This window comes from Pan paniscus, chromosome 1 (genome assembly GCF_029289425.2).
Source record: "Pan paniscus chromosome 1, NHGRI_mPanPan1-v2.0_pri, whole genome shotgun sequence".
NCBI lineage: Eukaryota > Metazoa > Chordata > Mammalia > Primates > Hominidae > Pan > Pan paniscus.
The window spans coordinates 105,191,359-105,212,231 of NC_073249.2; the positions used below are offsets into that span (position 1 = coordinate 105,191,359).

The following is a 20,873-nucleotide window of genomic DNA, read 5'->3' on the forward strand; positions in this document are numbered from 1 at the left end:
AAAGTGTATAGTGGGTTTTGGGGGAATATAACTGCCCAATGGGTTCATGTTGCCTGCTGCCTAGACAGAACCAATTTATCAAGACAGGGGAATTGCAATAAAGAAAGTTATTTACCCAGAGCCAGCTGTGTGAGAGACCAGTTTTATTATTACCAAAATCAGTCTTCCTGAGTATTCTGGGACCCGAATTTTTAAGGATAATTTGGTGGGTGGGGGCCAGTGAGTTGGGAGTTCTGATTGGTCAGGTCGGAGATGAACTCAAAGGAAGCTAAAGCATCCTCTTGAGCTGGGTCAGTTCCTGGGTGGGGGCCACAAGATCAGATGAGCTGGTTTATCCATCTGGGTGGTGCCAGCTGATGCATCAAGTGCAGGGCTACAAAATACCTCACGCACTAATCTTAGGTTTTACAATAGTGATGTGATCCCCAGGCACAATTCAGGGAGGTTTAGAGTCTCGTAAGTTGGAGGCTGCATGATCCTAAACCATCATTTCTAATCTTGTGGCTAATTTGTTAGTCCTGCAAAGGCAGTCTACTCCTCAGGCAGGAAGGGGATTTGTTTTGGGAAAGGGCTGTTATCATCTTTGTTTCACAGCTAAACCATAAACTAAGTTCCTCTCAAAGTTATTTTGGCCTGTGCCCAGGAATGAACAAGGACAGCTTGGACGCTGGAAGCAAGACGGAAGCAGTTAGGTCAGATCTCTTTCGCTGTGATAATTCTCCCAGTTATAATTTTTGCAAAGTCGGTCTCAGGAGCAGAGGCATAGGTTTGACTTCTTTCACTCAGTCTTACATCTATGAATTTTTCATGTTATTCATGTGGTTATTTGTTTCTGTGTGTATTCCTTTGTATGAATATAGGCCAATTTATTTATTTATTCTACTGTTGCTGAACATGTTGACCTAAAAGAAAGAGGCTGAAGCACAAAATAGAATCTAGAGTTTACTTGAGCCAACATGAAGACAGCTGCCTGGAAGACTCACACCAAAAGAACCTTGGATCTGAGCTCCCTTGGGCCTTTGTCACAAGCAGGTTTTTAAAGGTCAAAAGGGGGGATGCACAATGGGCTGACAGAAAGGTGCCTGTCAGGAATTCTCATTGGTTTTCAGAAATAGCATTGATGAGAGCTTGGCTATCCCTTGTTATAGGGTGTGGGATACAGTGTTTGGTGTGGCATTATTAGATTAATTTACAGCTACCTGGGGTGATAGCAAGCAGTTTCAACAGATGAATACATAGCTCAAAAGGAAGGAAGCAGAAAGTGGTTGCTGTCTTGATTTAATGTCTCTCTGATCATGTGAAGTGGCTCACATTCCTCAGATAAAAATTCTTTTAAAAATCTTTCTTTTTTAAAGCATTGATCATCAAAAGCTCAGCCAAGGTGTCCCTCTTTGCCAGGAACACTCATTCCCGGATAGTCTTTCCCACGCTGAGGGCAGGGGAGGACAGGAGCTGCCTCACTGAGGAATTTTTAAGAGCGCCCCAAAGCCCAATTGAAAGTACGTCACAGAGTAGAAAAAAAAAAGAAGAAAAGAAAAGAAGAGAGAGAGACTTCAGTTAAATCTACAGCTGTCACTTGTTTAATCATCTCTAGTCTTCAGATACCATAAAATCAGTTTTCTCAGAAGTAAAACAGGAAATATATAACATTAATAATTTGAATAGCACAGATATAATTCACACAAGAATGAGAATCACAAAGAGAATCCGTATGCCAGAACAGTAAGGGAACCTATTCCATTAGGGAGCCAACGAAAAACATCAGGGAAAACATCACATCCCAGTTCTTCTTTCATGATTTCTTGTAGCCAAATGACTTCTAATTTTTTCTAGATGAGGTTCTACTTCATGGGAAGTATTTATTTTTGTATACGCAACAAGAGGTTGTAAACACCACACATCCACCTCCCTGCTCAGCTAAATCCATCATCTAAAGCGGGCTGCGGAGGCTGCTGTTGCTGGGGCTCTCCCCTTGGTGTTCTGGGCTGCGTTGTACTAAGTGGAGAAGGTGGTTGTGGGCAAGCGTTATGCAGAGATCACAACCAGGTGGGCAGGGGGCTGCTCTCTCCATACTATCACTCGACAATGTACAATTCCTTTTATGAACTCTCGTAAGTGCTGCTGTATCTACCCATTGTTTTTGTTTTGTTTTGTTTTTTGAGACAGACTCTCTCTCTGTCTCCCAGGCTGGAGTGCAGTGGCACAATCTCGGCTCTCTGCAACCTCTGCCTCCTGGGTTCAAGTGATTCTCCTGCCACAGCCTCCCAAGTTGCTGGGACTACAGGCACACGCCACTGTGTGCAGCTAATTTTTGTATTTTTAGTAGAGATGGGGATTCACCATGATGGCCAGGCTGATCTCGAACTCCTGACCTCAGGTGACCCACCTGCCTCGGCCTCCCAAAGTGCTGGGATTACAGGCATGAGCCACCGTGCCCAGGTTCTAACCATTTTTAAATAAGAATAATATTGTCTTTGAAAATATATATCATCTAAAGTAATGCAATTATCTAGTACAATCTTAGCCAGTGAATAAATAGCTTTTTGTTGAGCTGTGAAAGAGGCTACAGTTTCATCAGCAATATTTCTTTCTTTCTTTCTTTCTTTCTTTTGTCTTTCTTCTTTTTTTTTTTTTTTTAAGACACAGTCTTGCTGTGTTGCCCAGGCTAGAGTGCAGTGGTGCAGTCTCAGCTCACTGCAGCCTCAACCTCCCTCTCTCAAGCAATCCTCCCACCTCAGCCTCCCGAGTAGCTGGGACTACAGACATGCACCACTATGCCTGGCTAATTTTGTTTTTGTTTGTTTGATTGTTTTGTTTGTTTGTTGAAAGACAGGGTCTCGCTGTCTTGCTCAGGATGGTCACAAATTCCTGAGCTCAAGCAATCCTCCCACCTGAGCCTCTCAAAGTGCTGGAATTACAAGCATAGGCCCCCAAGCCTGGACTCTTTATTTTTCTTTCAGAGAGAAGGAGTGGCTCTGTCGCCCAGGCTGGAGTGCACTGTCGCCATCATAGGTCACTGCAGCCTGGAACTCCTGGGTTTAAGTGATCCTTCCACCTCAGCCTCTGAGTCACTGGGATTATAGGCCAGAGCCCCCATGCCCGGTTTTTATCAGCAATGTTACCTAAGGTTAAAGAAGGATTTCTAACCACGGGAAGCAACATCCCATCAAAGCAAAAGCATGCTCCCCCAAAAATGTATGGAGCTACTTTCTTAATGGTCAGGCAGGTAATTAGCAAGTTTTCTCCCAATAGGACCTCCATCTATTAATAAAATAGAGTGGTGGGCATGCCTAGTGAAAAGTTTGAGGACACTCATCCAATTCTTTTTTTTTTTTTTGAGATGGAGTCTCGCTCTGTCTCCCAGGCTGAAGTGCAGTGGCATGATCTTGGCTCACTGCAACCTCTGCCTCGCAGGTTCAAGTGATTCTCCTACCTCAGCCTCCTGAGTAGCTGGGAATACATGTGAACACCACCATACCCAGCTAATTTTTGTATTTTTAGTAGAGACGGGGTTTCACAGTGTTGGCCAGGCTGGTCTTGCACCCCTGACCTCAGGTGATCCACCCGCCTCGGCCTCCCCACTCATCCAATGTTGGGTTTCTTCAGAGCTATATATATATATATAGGCATGACCAAATATCCTAAAAGACATTGCACTTCATCATTCCATGTCTTTAGACATTTAAGGGCCATAGATGGTGATCTCCTCCACAGACCAAATAAATGCTAGTGCACAACAGGTAAGTGTAGTATAATTTGGGTACATCAGCTTTCGGCATTTAAACCATGCATGGGTCAGACATGTTAGAGCAAGAGGGCAGGTTGGATCCTGATAGCAGGAGGGAGTGTTTTTCTCTTAACTTTCCAATAGCATCATGGTGTTTACCACTGTCATTTCAGAGTGAGGCAACAATTTTTTGTTGGTTTTCTTTCTGATCTTTGGTTTTTTTCGCAACCGGGGTCTCACTGTTGCCCAGGCTGGAATGCTGTGGCAACATGACAGCCCAGTACAGTCTTGACCTCTTGACCTTCAGGGCTCAATGAATCATCCTACCTCAGCTTCCCAAGTGCTGGAGTTAGGCACACACCACCACGCCCTGCTTATTTATTTACTTTCTGAGACAGGGTCTCACTCTTTTGCCCAGTCTGGAGTGCAGTGGTGTCATCTGGATTCACTGCAGGCTCAAACTCCTGGGCTCAAGTCTCCTCTCAGCTCATACTCCTGAGTAGCTGGGACTACAGTTGGGTGCCACCATGCACCCAACTGTATATTTTTGTATATTTTGTAGAGATTGTTTCACCATTTTGCCCAGGAAGATAGTCTCAAACTCCAGGGCTCAAGTGATCCTCCTGCCTCGATCTCCCAAAGTGCTGGGATTACAGGCAGTTATTTTGACAGTACAATTATGATGGGTTAAACTGAGACGTACGGCAGGAAGGTTAGGATGAGTCAGACAGATTCGATAAACAGGTTTTGCTTGATGTAACCCCGAGTTGCATCGTGAGTGCAATCAGGAGGAATACAGGTGAAATTTGGCACAGGATGTACCAATGGGTCATTATGGTCAAAAGTGGTTGGTGGTTTAAGGTGGCAAACCCAGCACCTTGTCACATTTCCCACAGTGGCAATGGTTTGTGAGATTCTGATCAGAGAATTATCCCTCCCTGATGTAATCAAATTAATTAAGGACAGTAAAACAGAAATCTGATCATAGGCATTTTGCTATGTATGTATGTATATGTATATACATGTACGTGCAATAGGACTAGTGTGTCATATCTTTAGAGAATATACATATAGGGTGATTTTACCAAAACCAATAGGATACGACCCCTACAACTTAAAGGAGCCCTGATGGTGCATGTATTCCAGTCAAGAGAAAAAGAGACTAACTCTTCCAGGTGCAGTGAGCACTGGAATTGTGAATAGCTGGTTATACAGGCCAGTATCTTGGGTGGAAGTGGGCTACAACAGATGTCAGCTACTTGCCATCTTCGTCAGGAAGGTGGCAGGTCACCTTTAAGTGAAAACCTCCACTGACAGATGTCCACTCTGGTAGGGTTGCCTTTTAGATATGAGAAACATGAATCTGTGTGTCAATGCCCTTATATTTACTGCCACAGAGATTAGGCAATAATACCTGATGTGAGCCAGGTGCAGTGGCCCACACCTCTGGTCCCAGCTATTTGGGAGACTGAGGCAGGAAGATGGCTTGACCCCAGGAGATAAAGGCTACATTGAGTCATAATTACGCCACTGCATTCCGGCCTGGGCAACAGAGTGAGACCCTATCTCAAAAAAATAAATTAATATTAATAATACCTACGTGGTGCCCTCCAGTGGACTTGGAGGGAGTATTTTATTTGATGTTGTTTCCAGTAAGCGACATCTCCAGTTTATAGGCATAGTTTTTGATATTTTCATCTCCCATCAGCTCATTATGAAAGGCATCCTTTATTAATTTGGAGCTCTTCATAAGAAGTTTTGTGAGACCTTAGAAATAATGGAGAATGTTACCTTTAAGAAGTGCAGTGCAGGTTCATAAGCCCCTTCATCTAACCACTGCATGGGTCTTCCTGTTCTAATTTCAAAGGGAGGGAGTGGAAGTTTTCCAGAAACAGTGGGGGATCTTTGGCCAGGGAAGGTTAAAAACTTCCCTTTTGAGTTTTTATCTTATCATTATTAAGTTGCACTAGTCCAGAGGATTAGGGGTGATAGGCACAATGGAAATGTTGGGACATAGGCCAAACGTTACAAATGGATCCAACTATCTGACTGATAAGGTGTGTTCCTCAGTTGCTATGGAGATCAGATGGCACTCCCCATGAGGAATGATTTTCTCTAATCACAGTCTACCAGCTGCTTGGGCTGTGGCTCATTGGCACAGAAATGTTTCACTCCAGCGACAGCGCGTATAAATTAGCACCAGAAAGTATCTGTGACCCTGAGATGGAGACAGCTGGATAAAGTCTAACTGCCATGTCTCAAAAGGTCCTAAAGATACAATGTCCCTGTGACACATGAAGGGGTTTTCCAGGATTATGTTTGGGACAGAACAGACAGTACAGCAAGAATAAACCTTTTGCGCAATGGTAGGCGATGATTTTCAATACACTGCTTTCCCCATGCTATCATTTTGTCTGAATTCCAACGAGTCAGCTTATGAACTACTTTAAAATGGGTAATTGAAGCCTAAGGGGTGGATCAGGGTATCACTGGGCCCATACCATATGCATGTTTCTGGAAAAAACTTGTTCCCTTTATCTTTCCAGAGAAAATAAAATATTGACTCAAAATAAATTAATTAAATTTTAAAAAGAAACAGGGCCAACCATGGTGGCTCATGCCTGTAATCTCAGCACAGCTCTTTGGGAGGCCAAAGCAGGAGGATCACTTGAGCTCAGCAGTTGGAGACCAGCCTGGGCAATTTAGTGAGACCACATCTCTACAGAATTATTATTTTTCTTAATAGCCAAGTATGATGGTGCATACCTGTAGTCCCAGCTACTTGGAAGGCTAAGGTGGGAGGATCACTGGAGCCCAGGAGGTTCAGGCTACAGTGAACTATGATTGTGCCACTGCACTGCAGCCTGGGCAACAGAGAAAGACCTTGTCTCAAAAAATAAAATAAAATGAAATGTCTTAGAAGTTTAGCTGTCCATCCTATGCAGCAGAATATCTATGTGTCATGTCCACCATGTCCTTCTGTTGTATCATCCCCTTAGTTAAGCCAGGAAGGCACCTGTCCCCTTATTAGAATATCATGGGCTCATGGCTAGCACAGTGGCTCACGCCTGAAATCCCAGCACTGTGGGAGGCTGAGGCACATAGATCTCTTGAGCCCAGGAGTTGGAGACCAACCTGGGCAACATAGCAAGGCCCTATCTCTACAAAAAAAAAAAAAAAATAGCTGAATGCGGTGGTGCATGTCTGCAGATCCAGCTACTCTGGAGGCTGAGGTGGGAGGATAACTAGAGCCCAGGGGGTGGAGGCTGCAGTGAGCTGAGATCACGCCACTGCCCTCCATCCTGGGTGACAGAGTGAGACCTAGTCTAAAAAAAGTGGGGGAAGGGGGAGAAAGTTTGTTGTGCCAGCAAGTAAATGAAGAAAGGGACAGTATTAGAGTTGAGAAATAAATTGGAATATGATTTGATACCTTTCCCGCAGAAGATAAATTTGCTAAAAGTGCTGAAGTTAGAGGCATTACATAAGACCCGTTGCAGTTGCTCATGCCTGTAAATCCTGGCACTTTGCAAGGCCGCGGAGCTGCTTGAGCCCAGGAGTTTGGAGACCAGCCTGTGCAACATGGTGAAACCCCTTCTCTACAAAACAAATAAAAATTAGCAGGTCATGATGGCCCACTCCTGCAGTCTCAGCTACTTGGAAGGCTGAGAGACGGGAGGATCGCTTGAGCCTGAGAAGTTGAGGCTACAGTGAGACGCAATCAGGCCACTGCACTCCAGCCTTAGAGACAGAATGAGACCCTGTCACAAAAACTAAAAATAAAAATTAAAAAGCCTGTAATATAGCAGTGGCACATCCAGTTCTCTATGCTACTATAGAACTATCAGTGGCCAAAGATATGTGTACAAGAATGACGATTTCAGGATTCTCTGAAATCCTAAAACCATGAAGCCAACCTTATTTCAAACACATTTTGAAAACGGTTAAATAAATCATGCACAAACTGACTGATAAAAAATGCTGTTTTCAAAAATGATGAAGAGGATTATTATGATGATGAATGATTCCACTTTCTATCCATATTATTGATAGAGCAACCAGTAAATCCAGGCCCATCCTGGGGATAGGATATCTCTCTAGGCCTCCTATTAACAATGAAAAAATTAAGGTTGGCATATAACCCATCCAAGCCTATAAGGGGCAGCATGAGGATTTTGTAGGCACCAGAAGTGACTCGTTTGGTCTCTGTTTCTTGTACACAGGCACAAGACAGCATGACATTTCAGGAGATTCTCTGTCTGAATCGGATCTGTGAGGCGAGGGTGTGGGGAGTGTGGGGAATGGCCCTTGACAGGGATCTCTGTTAACTGTGCCTAGAATCCTGAGAAGATAAAACCTTCCCTGCAGTAAGCATCCCTGGCTGGCCTGGAACCTATAGGACTTGGGACTATGGGAAGAAAAAGGGAAGATTCTCTAGTGATCGATAATACACGAACGCTTTAGAAGCTAGAGCAAGCGTCCCCGGGTGGGCTCGAACCACCAACCTTTCAGTTAACAGCCGAACGCGCTAACCGATTGCGCCACAGAGACAAGAACTACTGCTTTTACTGTGCGCTATAGGAAGGGCGCCTTCAACAAATTTCCCCTGTGCCTTCCAGCCTCAGGGCTGGTCCGGCAGGATGACTGAGCAAGGCCTTGGAAAACCGGAGCGATTAGAGCGGTGAATCGCGCTGGTCACGTTGGACACCTGCGCGTTAGGAGATTCTGGAGCCAGAAGGACAGCCGAATGGCCTTCGCCCGCCCTGCCCCTCGCCTGCTTCAGAAGCCCCCGGAAACGCCCCGGTCTGCGACCCGGGTTCGAGCAGCCAGGGGGCTCAAGGGAAGCTGAACGCTTGGTGGGCTCCCGGGATGGCTCTTCCCGTTCTTTGCACAGCCTTCACCCAGTGAGGGAGCCTGTGCCCTCCCTGCCCAGTCGCATTCGGGGCGCTGCGGAGCTTCCGCTGCCTTCTTCGGATCCTGTGTTCGGCACGGGGGCTCCACCAGGGCAGGGATCGTGGTGAGGGTCGCTCGTGGATCCCCTCGCGGGGAGCAGGGTCTGGCACTCACCAGGGCGCACGACTAGGACTTGTTGAATGAATCCGTCGTCGCCTTTATCTTTTAGTCCTTTGAAGAGCCTTGAGAATGGAAATCATGAGAGATTTTTCCATGGGGGAAGTTCTTTTTACGAGACGTTTATTCAGATTGATTTCTCGGCACCCCGCGGGGCGGGCAACGGGCAGGGCTTCCAGTGCACCTTCTGCGCAGTGGAGCCGCGGAGGCTCAGCTGGACAGTGGTCGGGTCGTGGGGCTGGAGGGCGGGAGCGGGGGAAGGGTAAAGCAAAAGCGGGGAAAGAAGCCGGAGAGCGGTGGACCGGACATCTAGACCTGAAAGGCTCGTGCGGAGGCAGAGGCGGGATCTTCCGGAGGTGAGAATTGTGTTTTTATTGTAGCAGAATGGGGAGGAATTGAGGGGAAAACGGAGATAGAACCTGAAAGAGCCCCAAACGTGAGAATCTGTAGCTCCCCAAGAATAAGATCTTCCAGAAAAATTAGACCGAAAACTAGGCGTCTGGGAACCCTGACATCCTTGGAGGAGTAGCATCATCATGACCCTCTGTGTTCCTTTTGGCATAAGGACTTGCTTCCATTGTTTGTTTGTTAAATTGTTGTGTTTGTTTAATAAATAAAACCTTTTCATGTATCTTTGAAATTACGTTGGTTTGGCCGAGCGCGGTGGCTCACGCCTGTAATCCCAGCACTCTGGGAGGCCGAGGCGGGCGGATCACGAGGTCAGGAGATCGAGACTATCCTGGCTAACACAGTGAAACCCCGTCTCTACTGAAAAATACAAAAAATTAGCCGGGCGTAGTGGCGGGCGCCCGTAGTCCGAGCTACTCGGGAGGCTGAGGCAGGAGAATGGCGTGAACCTGGGAGGCAGAGCTTGCAGTGAGCCGAGATCACGCCACTGCACTCCAGCCTGGGCGACAAAGGGAGACTCTGTCTCAAAAAAAGGAAATAAATAAATAAATAAATAAATAAATAAATAAATAAATAAATTACGTTGGTTCTATTACTTTATGATTACAAACAATGCTGCAGTCATCATTCTTGTACACTTCTCATTGGCCACTGGTGTATTTCTATAGGATAGAGGCCTGGAGAGCAGCTGCTCCAGCATAGTGATTACATGGTTTTTTATATCATTCAATTTTCTTTCCTTTTTTGGCTTATTAGCTATTAATTCTTTCTTTTGTTATGTCAGTGATAGCTTTAAGGTTTCTAGAATACATCTTTATCAGTGTGCCCTCAAGTGACATTATACCTTCCCTTCTGGCCTTTATGCTAGTGTTGCCATGTCATTTGATTTTAGACATGTTATAAACCCCAACATCTAAGTACATACATAGCGATTTCCAGTCGTCTCCATTTATTTGTGTAGGTTCAGATTTCTGTCTGGTATCCTTATCCTTAGGCCTGGAGGACTCCTTCAACATTTCTTGTAGTGCGGGTCGGTGAATGCTTTCATTTATTTGTATGTCTTTATTTTTATTTGTATTTTTTTAAGATGGAGTCTCACTCTGTCACCCAGGCTGGAGTACAGTGGCATGATCTGGGCTCACTGCAACCTCCACCTCCTGGGTAAAAGTGATTCTCATGCCTCAGCCTCCTGAGTAGCTGGGATTACAGGCATGTGCCACCTCACCTGGCTAATTTTTGTATTTTTAGTAGAGACGAAGTTTTCATGTTGGCCAGGCTGGTCTCCAACTCCCCGACCTCAAGTGATCCGCCCGCCTCGGCTTCCCAAAGTGCTGGGATACATATGTGAGCCACTGCGCATGTGTATGTCTTTAAATGTCCTTATTTCAGTCACATTTTTTAGAGATTTTTCATTGTGGCATAGAATTCCAAAATAACTTTTTTTCTCTCTCTCACTACTTTATTATGTTGCCACTTTGATGCCTTGTCATTGATATATCATCTTTTCTGTTTTTGTAAAACTGGCATAAAGGAGGCTTCCTGTACTTGTTATATAATTTTTGGAATGTGTACTTAAATTTAAAAAAATTTGTTATACTTTAAGTTCTGAGATACATGTGCAGAACGTCCAGGTTTGTTACATATGTATACATGTGCCATGGTGGTTTGCTTCACCGATCAACCCATCATCTACATTAGGTATTCCTCCAAATGCTATCCTTCCCTTTGCCCCCCACCCCCCTATAGGCCCCAGTGTGTGATGTTCCCCTCCATGTGTCCATGTGTTCTCATTTTTCAACTTCCACTTATAAGTGAGAACATGCGGTGTTTGGTTTTCTGTTCCTGTGTTAGTTTGCTGAGAATGATGGTTTCCAGCTTCATCTATGTCCCTGTGAAGGACATGAACTCCTTCTTTTTTATGGCTGCAGAGTATTCCATGCTGTATATGTGCCACATTTTCTTTATCCAGTCTATCATTGATGGGCATTTGGGTTGGTTCCACGTCTTTGCTACTGTGAATAGTGCTGCAATAAACATACGTGTGCATGTGTCTCTATAGTACAATGATTTATAATCTTTTGGGTATATACCCAGTGATGGGATTGCTGGGTCAAATGGTATTTCTGATTCTAGATCCTTGAGAAATCGCCACAGTCTCTTCCACAATGGTTGAACTAAATTAAAAATATGAAAATGGGCTGGATGAGGTGGCTCACGCCTGTAATCTGAGCACTTTGAGAGGGGGAGGCGGGATGATTGATTGAGGCCCAGAGTTGGAGACCAGCCTGGATAAGATAGTAAGACTCTCTCTCTCTCTCTCTCTCTGTGTGTGTATATATATATGTGTGTGTGTGTATATATATATATATATTAAAATATATATATACACATTCTCTCTGTGTATATATATTATATATATAATATATACACACACTCTCTCTCTATAGATATATGTATACACACAGAGAGAAATACGTCCATCGTGAGAGTCCTAGATTCATCTTAAGTTTCACCGAAAGTGCACTTAGAGTAAAATGTGCCCACTCTGAGGGTCAAACCTACCTACTGACGTGTAAGTTGTGTTTGTGAGACATTCTCAATAGCATTTGCTTTCCCTAGCATAGTGGTTTTCATGTTTTCCTCACACCTGAATGTCCTCAGTGCAAAACCTGTCAGAATTCATTTCCTTTGCTGTTCTTCTTTGAGAAACCTCCAGGGTTTTATTTATTTATTCCATACCTTTTAAAAGCATAGAGACAAAGACTGGCAAGTGGTATATATTACTACATTAGTCTGAGTTCTCCAGAAAAAGAAAACGAGCAGGATACACACACAGACACACACACACACACACACACACACAGAGATTTACATTGGCTAATGTGATTATGGAAGCAGAGAAGTCCAAGGTCTACACTGAGTAAGCTCTAGACCCAGGAGAGTGGAATATAGTTCTCTACCAAGTCCAAGGCCCAAGGCAGAAGACTGATGTCCCAGCTCAAAGACAGTGGAGCAGAGACTTCTTTCTTAGCCTTTCATTCTATTCAAGCCTTCTGTGGGTTGGATGAGGCCCACTCACACTGGGGAGGGCAATCTGCTTTACTCAGTTTACCGATTCAAATGTCAATCTCATCCAGAAACACTCTCAGAGACACAGTGAGAAATAATGTTTAACCAAATATCTGGGCACCCCATGGCCCGTTCAAACTGACAGAAAAATTCATCTTCACAAATACTCTCAATAAAAGTGACTAACAAATGTAGCATCACGTCCTGCCTGTTTATCCCATGACAATTAATGTATTCCAGCCCAACATTGTCTTCCTTTCTCTTACAGAAGCAACATGTAACAGTTTCATTGAAAGTAAGGTTGCCCGGGCACGGTGGCTCACCCCTGTAATCCTATCACTTTCGGAGGCCCAGGCGGGCAGATCACCTGAGCTCAGGAGTTTGAGACCAGCCTGGCTAACATTGTGAAACCCCATTTCTACTAAAAATACAAAAAATTAGTCGGGCATGGTTGCGCATGCCTGTAATCCCAGCTACTCGGGAGGCTGAGGCAGGAGAATCATGTGAACCCGGGAGGTGGAGATTGCAGTCAGCCAAGATCCCGCCATTGCACTCCAGCCTGGGCAACAAGAGTGAAACTCCATTTCAAAAAAATTAAAAATAAAAATAAATAAATAGAGTGAGGTTAATTTTGACCTTATGGAGTCTCTCCCCAACCCCTACATACCTTTGCACTTGTGGATTGTCATTTTGTCATGGCTTTGATATAAAAATATATCAATAAGCTATACGCAGTGCTAATGTAAGTTTGAATTTCATCCTGACTCCATAAGCCACTTTCCATTTTGATAAAGCCTAGAAATATTCATGTCCATCTCCTTGAATATGGGTAATGGATACCTATTGTGGGGCCCACTCTCAATCTCATGGGGTTTTTTTGTTTTTTTTTATTTTCATTCAGGTCTCAATAGATATGCCTGGGCTGCCTGAAAGCCACTGAAAATGGCCCGTGGCCTTGTACATCTGACAGAGTGGACTAAAATCTAAGCAATGGAATGGGGGGATGGAAAGTGAGAAACACCAAACTCAGCACACAATGATTCAGTTTAAATCTCTGGGCTAAGAGATCTATCATGGCTTCTGGGACATAAGGCTTTGTCTGGAGGGTGACTGTAGGCTCCCATGACAATGCCTACCCCAGAAAGCTCAAGGCTGCCAGAGGAACTTACTTTAGTTCCAGCCAATACCTGCTGATGATGGTAGGTTCAGGATCTCCCTTTTGTATAGCACTTACTAAGAAGGGAATCCTTCCTCCATCCCTTTGAGATGTGTTTGTATCTCCTAGGGACTCCAGTGTGTCTTTCCCTAGGATCTGAAAGCCATTCCTTTGAGCTGTAGTTCTCAGGAAGGACTGAGCCTCTGTCTTCCAGTCTCTGTGGGAGGTTAGAATCCTATCTTCTAATATTGTCAGCTAGCAGACACAGCTGGCCTGATGAGGCAGACATTCACAATGTTTCACTTGTGCCCTGCCCCCTGCCCTCTCCCCTACCTCCCTCTCCCCCTATAATGCCATCACCTCTGTACAAATGGGAACACAGCTCAGCCCCGTTCTCTACTATCAGTAGTTACTGAATAAAATCTGTTTTCTCTGCTTTAACTAATGTCTGGCTTTATCTTTGACAAAATAAGTGGAGCGATGATTTTTAGGGACAAGGCAGCTGCAAAGAGAGGCACAGACATGGGAGGAGAGGGAGGGATCACCTGAACCTTTTCATTTCATAGGTGTCTATTCCTGCCTGGTGTTTATAAGCCTGACACTTGGCTGGGCTTCCCTGGGGTATATCTCCATGGCTCTGTGGCAAGACTTGAATAGGCTGGTGATGACACTTGATGTCCCCATAGCCACCTTCAAAAATGTCATTAAAGGCTTGCGAGAAAATGGAAGGAAACGCAGAAAACCTGATTTTGAAAGTTGCCGCCTCTCCTTCTTCCTCATTCAGAGCGTGTACGATATTGCTGTGTGGTGTTTGTTGGACTGCAATTGAGCACAACACCTTTTCTAATATTTGGCAGTTTCTTGCAGAGTTAAGCCTACCCTATAAGGAAGCAAATTTACTTTCATTCATTACCCATGAAAAATGAACACATACATCCAATAAGGCTTCTACAAAAAATGCTCATAGTAACCTTATTTTTATACTAAGGAAAAACTGGGTACAACACAGTCTTCATCAACAGAAGAATTTAATACCTACTGTTATATAGTCATAAAATGACCTCATGCACAGCAAACAAAAACAAGCAAAAAAAAAAAAGTAGGAAAAGTATGAAAAAACACAGTAACATGGGTAAAACCCTCCAAACACTATACTTAGCAAAAGATGCCTATAAAAATAAGCATCAGGACTCAACAGTGGCTCCCTCTTTGACGTACTTTGATGGAAAACTTCCTGGGTTGATGGAAATGTTCTATGTGGCTTGGTCTAGTTGATACTTACAAGGGTCTATACATTTATTAAGCTTCACGGTACACTTTTTACATTTACATTTTTAATATAAAAATAATGTTAATTATTTTTAAACTGCCGAAATCCCAAAATGAATACTTGTTTTAGTATTGGTTTAACCCTGAGATATATTTTTTACTTTTATACATACTGTAAAATCTGTATAATAAAGTTTGGAGTAAATTAGACCTTTTTACTCTTCCTACACAATGCTAGAAGTCTGGAACATCTTAATTCCATTTACCCTCCTTGTGATTCTCAAGTTACTCTCATTAATTTTAAGGTACCATATATTTTAAGTCACATGGACATCATTATGATCATTGGATTAGTAAAACGTACTATTTGACTGAGCCACACATTAAACCTACACATCGCCCTGCATTCCTTCGTTCCCTTTCCACATTCCCCGGGGATATTTCACATTTTTGCATTTCCCTTAGTTAGCATGTGCTGCTTCTCCAGAAAGGTCTGCACTTCACCTTCACTTGAAAGATCTGTAGTCTTGGGTTAGGAGCCAGCAGTCAGTTGAAAATGATAGTATTTTAGAACTCTATGATGTCTTACTTTTTCACTGCTGTGAATTTAGCACCTGACCTTTGGACACAATAGGAATTTCCCCCTCTGGGGGCTGCTCTGGTTTTCCCATGTGCCTTCCGCGTTCAGCAGTGTCCTGATGACATGCCTAGGTGTGGTTTGTTTGTCCTTATGCTGCTTGGAGTTCATAGCTCTTCTTGCACATGTGGCTTGATGCCTCGTTGGGTTTGTTTCTCTTAATTGTCCATAGGTAAGAACTATTTCTTTTCAGTATTGCTTCTGTCCCATTTTCTGTCTCCTCCAGCTTCCAGGACATTAGTGACAATTTATTTTAAGCATTTATGACATAACTCATATATATATATATATACACACACTTGTTTCTTAGTTTTCCTTCCTGCTAGCTCTCTCTCCGCTTGTCTGGAAAGTCTCCGCTTACTTATCTTCAGGCTAGTAATCCATCTTCACATAGATCCAAACTGCCATTACACCAATCTATTGACTTTTTAAAATAATAACTATTGCATTTTATTTCTAACTTTAATAGATTTTCTTTCCAATTATAAGTATTTATTACATCTCTATGTTATTTCTACCATTACCGTATTTTATTTGTATAATTTCCATTTTATTTCAAAATAGGTTATTATTTTCTGGTGAACATTTTTACCGTCTCTTCCATTCTTCTGAACATCTAAATCATATCATTTGAATGTTACTGTCTTATAACCTCGATGTCTCCATCATCTGTGAAAAACCTACTGTTTCCTGTTTTGAGTTTGTTTTCTCTTGCCTCTGCTTCTTTATATGCCTAGAATACTATGACTGAATGATGGGTCTCTGTGTGAAAAATTATGAAAGGACTGAGTCGTGTTCTCTGTCTCTGAAGATTAATTCCCCTCTGCCCCTGGCAGGCACCAGAGGCACAGATCACCTCAACCCCATCTCTGTCTCGGCTGACCTGCAGCTTGTTTTTCCTCTTGGGAAACTCAGCAGCAGGATTTTTCCCTCAGAGAAACATCACATTTAAAGCACACATAGAAAAAGGTGGGGTTTTTTTCATAAAAAGTCTCAGTTTTCTTATTGTAAATTTAAACACATGGTTATTACTGTTCTTAAGCTAATTGGGCTAGCCTGGGCAACACAGTGAGACCCCGTAACTATGAAAAATAAAAACACTAGGCAGGCATGGTGGCATGTGCCTGCAGTCCCAGCTACTCAGGAGGCTGGGGCAGGAGGAGCACTTGAGTCCAGGGGTTCAAGGCAGCGGTGAGCTAGATCATGCCACTGCACTCCAGCCTGGGTGAGGAATAGAGACCCCGTCTCTGAAAATTAATAATAATCATATAGTAATAATAAGACAATTGGGGCAGTACCTCCTTTATATTGATCAGATACTCAATTTGTCTATACCCTCCAGAGGAAGACAAAGTATTCTACTTTGTTTCCTGAGAAAATACTGTGTATTTATACATGTAAAAAATCCATTAAAATACTGGGCATTCTAAAGCATCTAAATGTCATAAGTAATATCATTTAAAGTGGAAACAGAGGCAGTGGTGTCTATCAAGGATGCTTATCAGTGAGGGAAACAAAAGGAATCATTAAGCACCCTTGGATACCTGGAGGGCCCCTCTGCCAAAAATCTCAGTAATTCTGTGATACACTTTTGAGTCTAGCAGGTTATTCTCTTTTCCAGAGTACGAAGTTGCCAACCTAAAAGAACAACCAAGAGAGAGTGGTTCTCCAAAGAAGTGAATGTTTGGGAATAAACAGAGGATTTCAATCCAGGATATGCGCACTATCGTATGAGGACCCAAAGGCACAACCAGGCAGGCTGAGAAGGGGAACCTTTAACAGCGAAAATGAGGAAGGTTACATAGTTGTTTTGAAACAATTATCCTTGGCCACAAGGAATAATCACAAGGGTGGCATCAGTCCAAGGATGAATAGGCAGTTGCTGGGCAGATGTCCTTGCAGAGAGATTCTTTGGGTAAGGTTGTGGTGGCCTTTGTGCAAAGTTGTGGTTTTCAGAGAGTTCTTGTAATAGTTTTTATCACAGGCATGTGTGTGTGAGCACCCCTCCTTTATGATCTCCTGATTGAATTTTGTTAGGATTTGGCATACGTGACTCTATTTTTCATTCTGACAACTTTTACAGGTCATTGCTTTTCATCCATTTTTACTAAGGGCTGGACTTGCTTAAATTCCAGGAAATTATGAGGTCTTGATTCGTATAATTATCAGAAGTGCTCATGTTGCTGACTCAGTTGCCTATTTGGGATGTTATAATTGTCTTTTTTCTCCTTCCTGTGCTGTAATTTACACAATCCTTAGGGGAGATTAATTTGATACTTTTCAGCTGTGAAAAACTTGAATATGCCAATCAAAGAAAGGTTCCCCTCACATGCTAGGAATTTAGTTTCTTTCCTCTGCTAAGATCCATTTAGGTATAGCACTTTCCTGGAGCCAAGAGTTCCTATGAAATGGGGTGTGGCATATTGTGTATTAAGATCATCCTTATTACAGAGATGCCATTCTTGCAGATATTGACAACTAATGTGTCCCTAAGACTTTTACCAAACATCAGATAGACAAGATATGAAAACCTTCTCATTGCTGCAGTCTCAAATGTCAGGAAAGACCAGAATCTTTAGGATAATGGACAATCAAGAAAGACTCACAGACTAGATTAGCTGTCATGTACTGCCAATCAGGGAATGGATCCTTGTCAACCAACACCTAACAGAGATTGTCCCCAGAAGTTCACTCCATAACATCAAAACCAGAAACCCACATTGGTGCCACTGATGACAGAAAATAATAATGCAAAAATGAGAAAGAAACAGTGAGAGAGAGAGAGAAGACATAGAGGGAGACAGAGACATGTACTACAGCCATACTTAGTGATTAAAAGCCAAAGAGCTCAATTTCTATTCATGATATTCATTAAAAGAAGCAAGGAAACAGGAGCTAATAGCTCTGAGGGTTCAGGTCTACACAAGATGCCTGTTGGGTGGAGGGTTCTGTTGGCTCCAGTGATGTTTCTCAGATGTGCTAATTGTTATGGACATAGCCCCTGAAAAAATCTATCAAATAATAATACAGGGACAGCTATCTGCATGCTAATTTACCATTGTATAGGAGGGAGAAAGGGCATTAGATTGGTTTTGGCAAATAAAAGAAAAACCAAGATTTATGAAGAAAAGAGGAAAGGGGAGAAGAAAAAACTTGCCTGAGACCTTTGTGATTTTGCTCCCCTTGTGTAAGGGACTTGACAGAAAGCTTTCCAAGAGGTCGCTGTGGCCCATCTTCTCTGGACCAGTGTGACTTGGTCATCACAGAAAACAATCACGGATGTTGGAGGACTTTAAAATATCTTAGAAGTTTAGCAGTTCATCCTATGTCACAGAGTTTCTGTGTGCGATGTCCGCCATGTCCTTCTGTTGTACAACCCCTCAGTTAAGCCAGGAGGGTGCCTCTCCCCTCACGACCAGCCTGGGCAACACGGCGAAATCCCGTCTCTACAAAAAATACAAAAATTAGCCCATCGTGTGGCGCATGCCTGTAGTCCCAGCTCCTTGGGGCGCTGAGGCAAGAAAATCGCTCGGCCCCAGGAGGTCGAGGCTGCAGTGAGCCATGTTTGCACTACTGCATGCCATCCTGGGTGACCAAGGCTGGAATATCATACATCCATGTGTAGAAAGTTTGTTGTGCCGGCAAGTAAATGACAAAGGGGACATTAACAGAACTGAGAAACAAATTGGAATACGATTTGGTACCGCTCCCATGAAAGATAAATTTGCAGAATGTACTCAAATTGGAAACATTAAATAAATTCTATAATGTAAAATTAGCACATCCTGTTGTCCACACTATAGAAATAATCTGCACAAGTGACCGCAGATACGTGTACAAGAATGATGGTGATTGCAGCATCATTTGTAATCCTAAAACTATGAAACGCACCTCACTTCAAAAACATTTTGAAAAGGGTTAAATAAATCATGCACAAACTCAAGAAGAAATGCTGTTCTCACAAACACTGGCGAGGATCACCATGAGGATGACTGATTCCACTGGCCACATTATTGATAGAGCAATCAGTAAACCCAGGCACATCCTGGGGATAGGATACTACTGTAATAGGCCTCCTATTATTAAACATGAAAAACTTGAAGCACAAAATGTCCACCTAACTGACCCAAGTCATGGGAGCAAGGAAGATTTTTATCACACCACAGGTGAGATCCTTTCTAAGGTCTATGGGATTCCTGAGTTTGATAGGTATAACGCGCGGTGGCCCTTGCCAAGCCTCAGACTTAAGGTGGATAGGAAGTGGGGACATGTGTGTCTTGTGATCAATCAGGAGTTGGTTGTCCCATCAACAGAAATAGGTTAAAATAAAGCCACAGGGCCCCGGCTGGAACTACCAACCTTTCTATTAACAGCAGAATGCTCTAACGAATTGCGCTACAGGTACACGTTCCGTGCCTTCTTCTGGGCGCTATAGGAAGGGTGCACTCAGCAAACTCCCCATCCCCTCAATCTTCAGGGGCCCTCCTGGCAGGACGACTGTGCAAGTTCCAGGTCCTTGGAAAACCGGAGAGATTAGAGCGGTGAATTGTAGTGTTGGACACCTGCGCGTTGGGATATTCTAGAGCACGAAGGACAGCCGAATGGCCTTCGCCCGCGCTGCCCCTCGCCTGCTTCAGAAGCCCGAGGAAACGCCCCCGTCCGCGACCCGAGCCGCCGCCTCCAGGCTCAGGGGAAGCTGAACGCCCGGTGGGCTCCTGGGATGCATCTTCGCGTTCTTTGCGCCGCCTTCACCCACTGAGGGAGCCTGTGCCCACCCTGCCCAGTCGCTTTCGGGGCCGCTGCGGAGCTTCCGCTGCCATCTTCGGATCCTGTGTCCCGCACGGGGGCTCCACCAGGGCAGGGATGATGGTGAGGGTCGCTCGTGGGTGCCCTCGCGGGAAACAGGGTATGGCACTCACCAGAGCGCACGACTAGGACTTGAATTAATCCATCGTCGCATTCAGTTTTTAGTCTTTTGAAGAGCTCTGAAAATAGAAATCATGAACTGTTTTTCCATGGGGAAGTTTTGTTTTGTTCTGTTTGTGAGACAGGGTCTCACTTGGTAGCCCAGGCTGGAGTGCAGTGATGCAAACACGGCTCACTGCAGCCTCGACCTCCTGGGGCCGAGCGATTTTCTTGCCTCAGCGCCCCAAGGAGCTGGGACTACAGGCGTGCGCCACACGATGGGCTAATTTTTGTATTTTTTGTAGAGACGGGATTTCACCGTGTTGCCCAGGCTGGTCGCGAAGGGAAAGTAAGTTCTTTTTTTTTTTTTTTTTTTTTTGATACAGGGTCTCGCTCTGTCGCCCAGGCTGGAGTGCAGTGGCGCGAACTCGGCCCACTGCAAGCTCCGCCTCCGGGGCTCACGCCATTTCCTGGCTCAGCCTCCCCAGTAGCTGGGACTACAGGCGCCCGCCACAACTCCCGGCTAATTTTTTTTCTTTTTCTTTCTTTCTTTCTTTCTTTCTTTCTTTCTTTCTTTCTTTCTTTCTTTCTTTCTTTCTTTTTTTTTTTTTAGTAGATACGGGGTTTCACCGTGT

General features: G+C 43.9%; 1 non-coding gene and 1 pseudogene across 1 annotated transcript; one reads left to right on the forward strand and one right to left on the reverse strand.

The window, feature by feature from the left end:
- Positions 1-8,201: 8,201 nt before the first annotated feature.
- On the reverse strand, positions 8,202-8,275 carry TRNAN-GUU (transfer RNA asparagine (anticodon GUU)). The gene has a single exon. It is a non-coding gene; the product is annotated as a tRNA-Asn (tRNA).
- Positions 8,276-19,934: 11,659 nt separating this feature from the next.
- On the forward strand, positions 19,935-20,851 carry LOC134730720 (uncharacterized; annotated as a pseudogene).
- Positions 20,852-20,873: the final 22 nt, after the last annotated feature.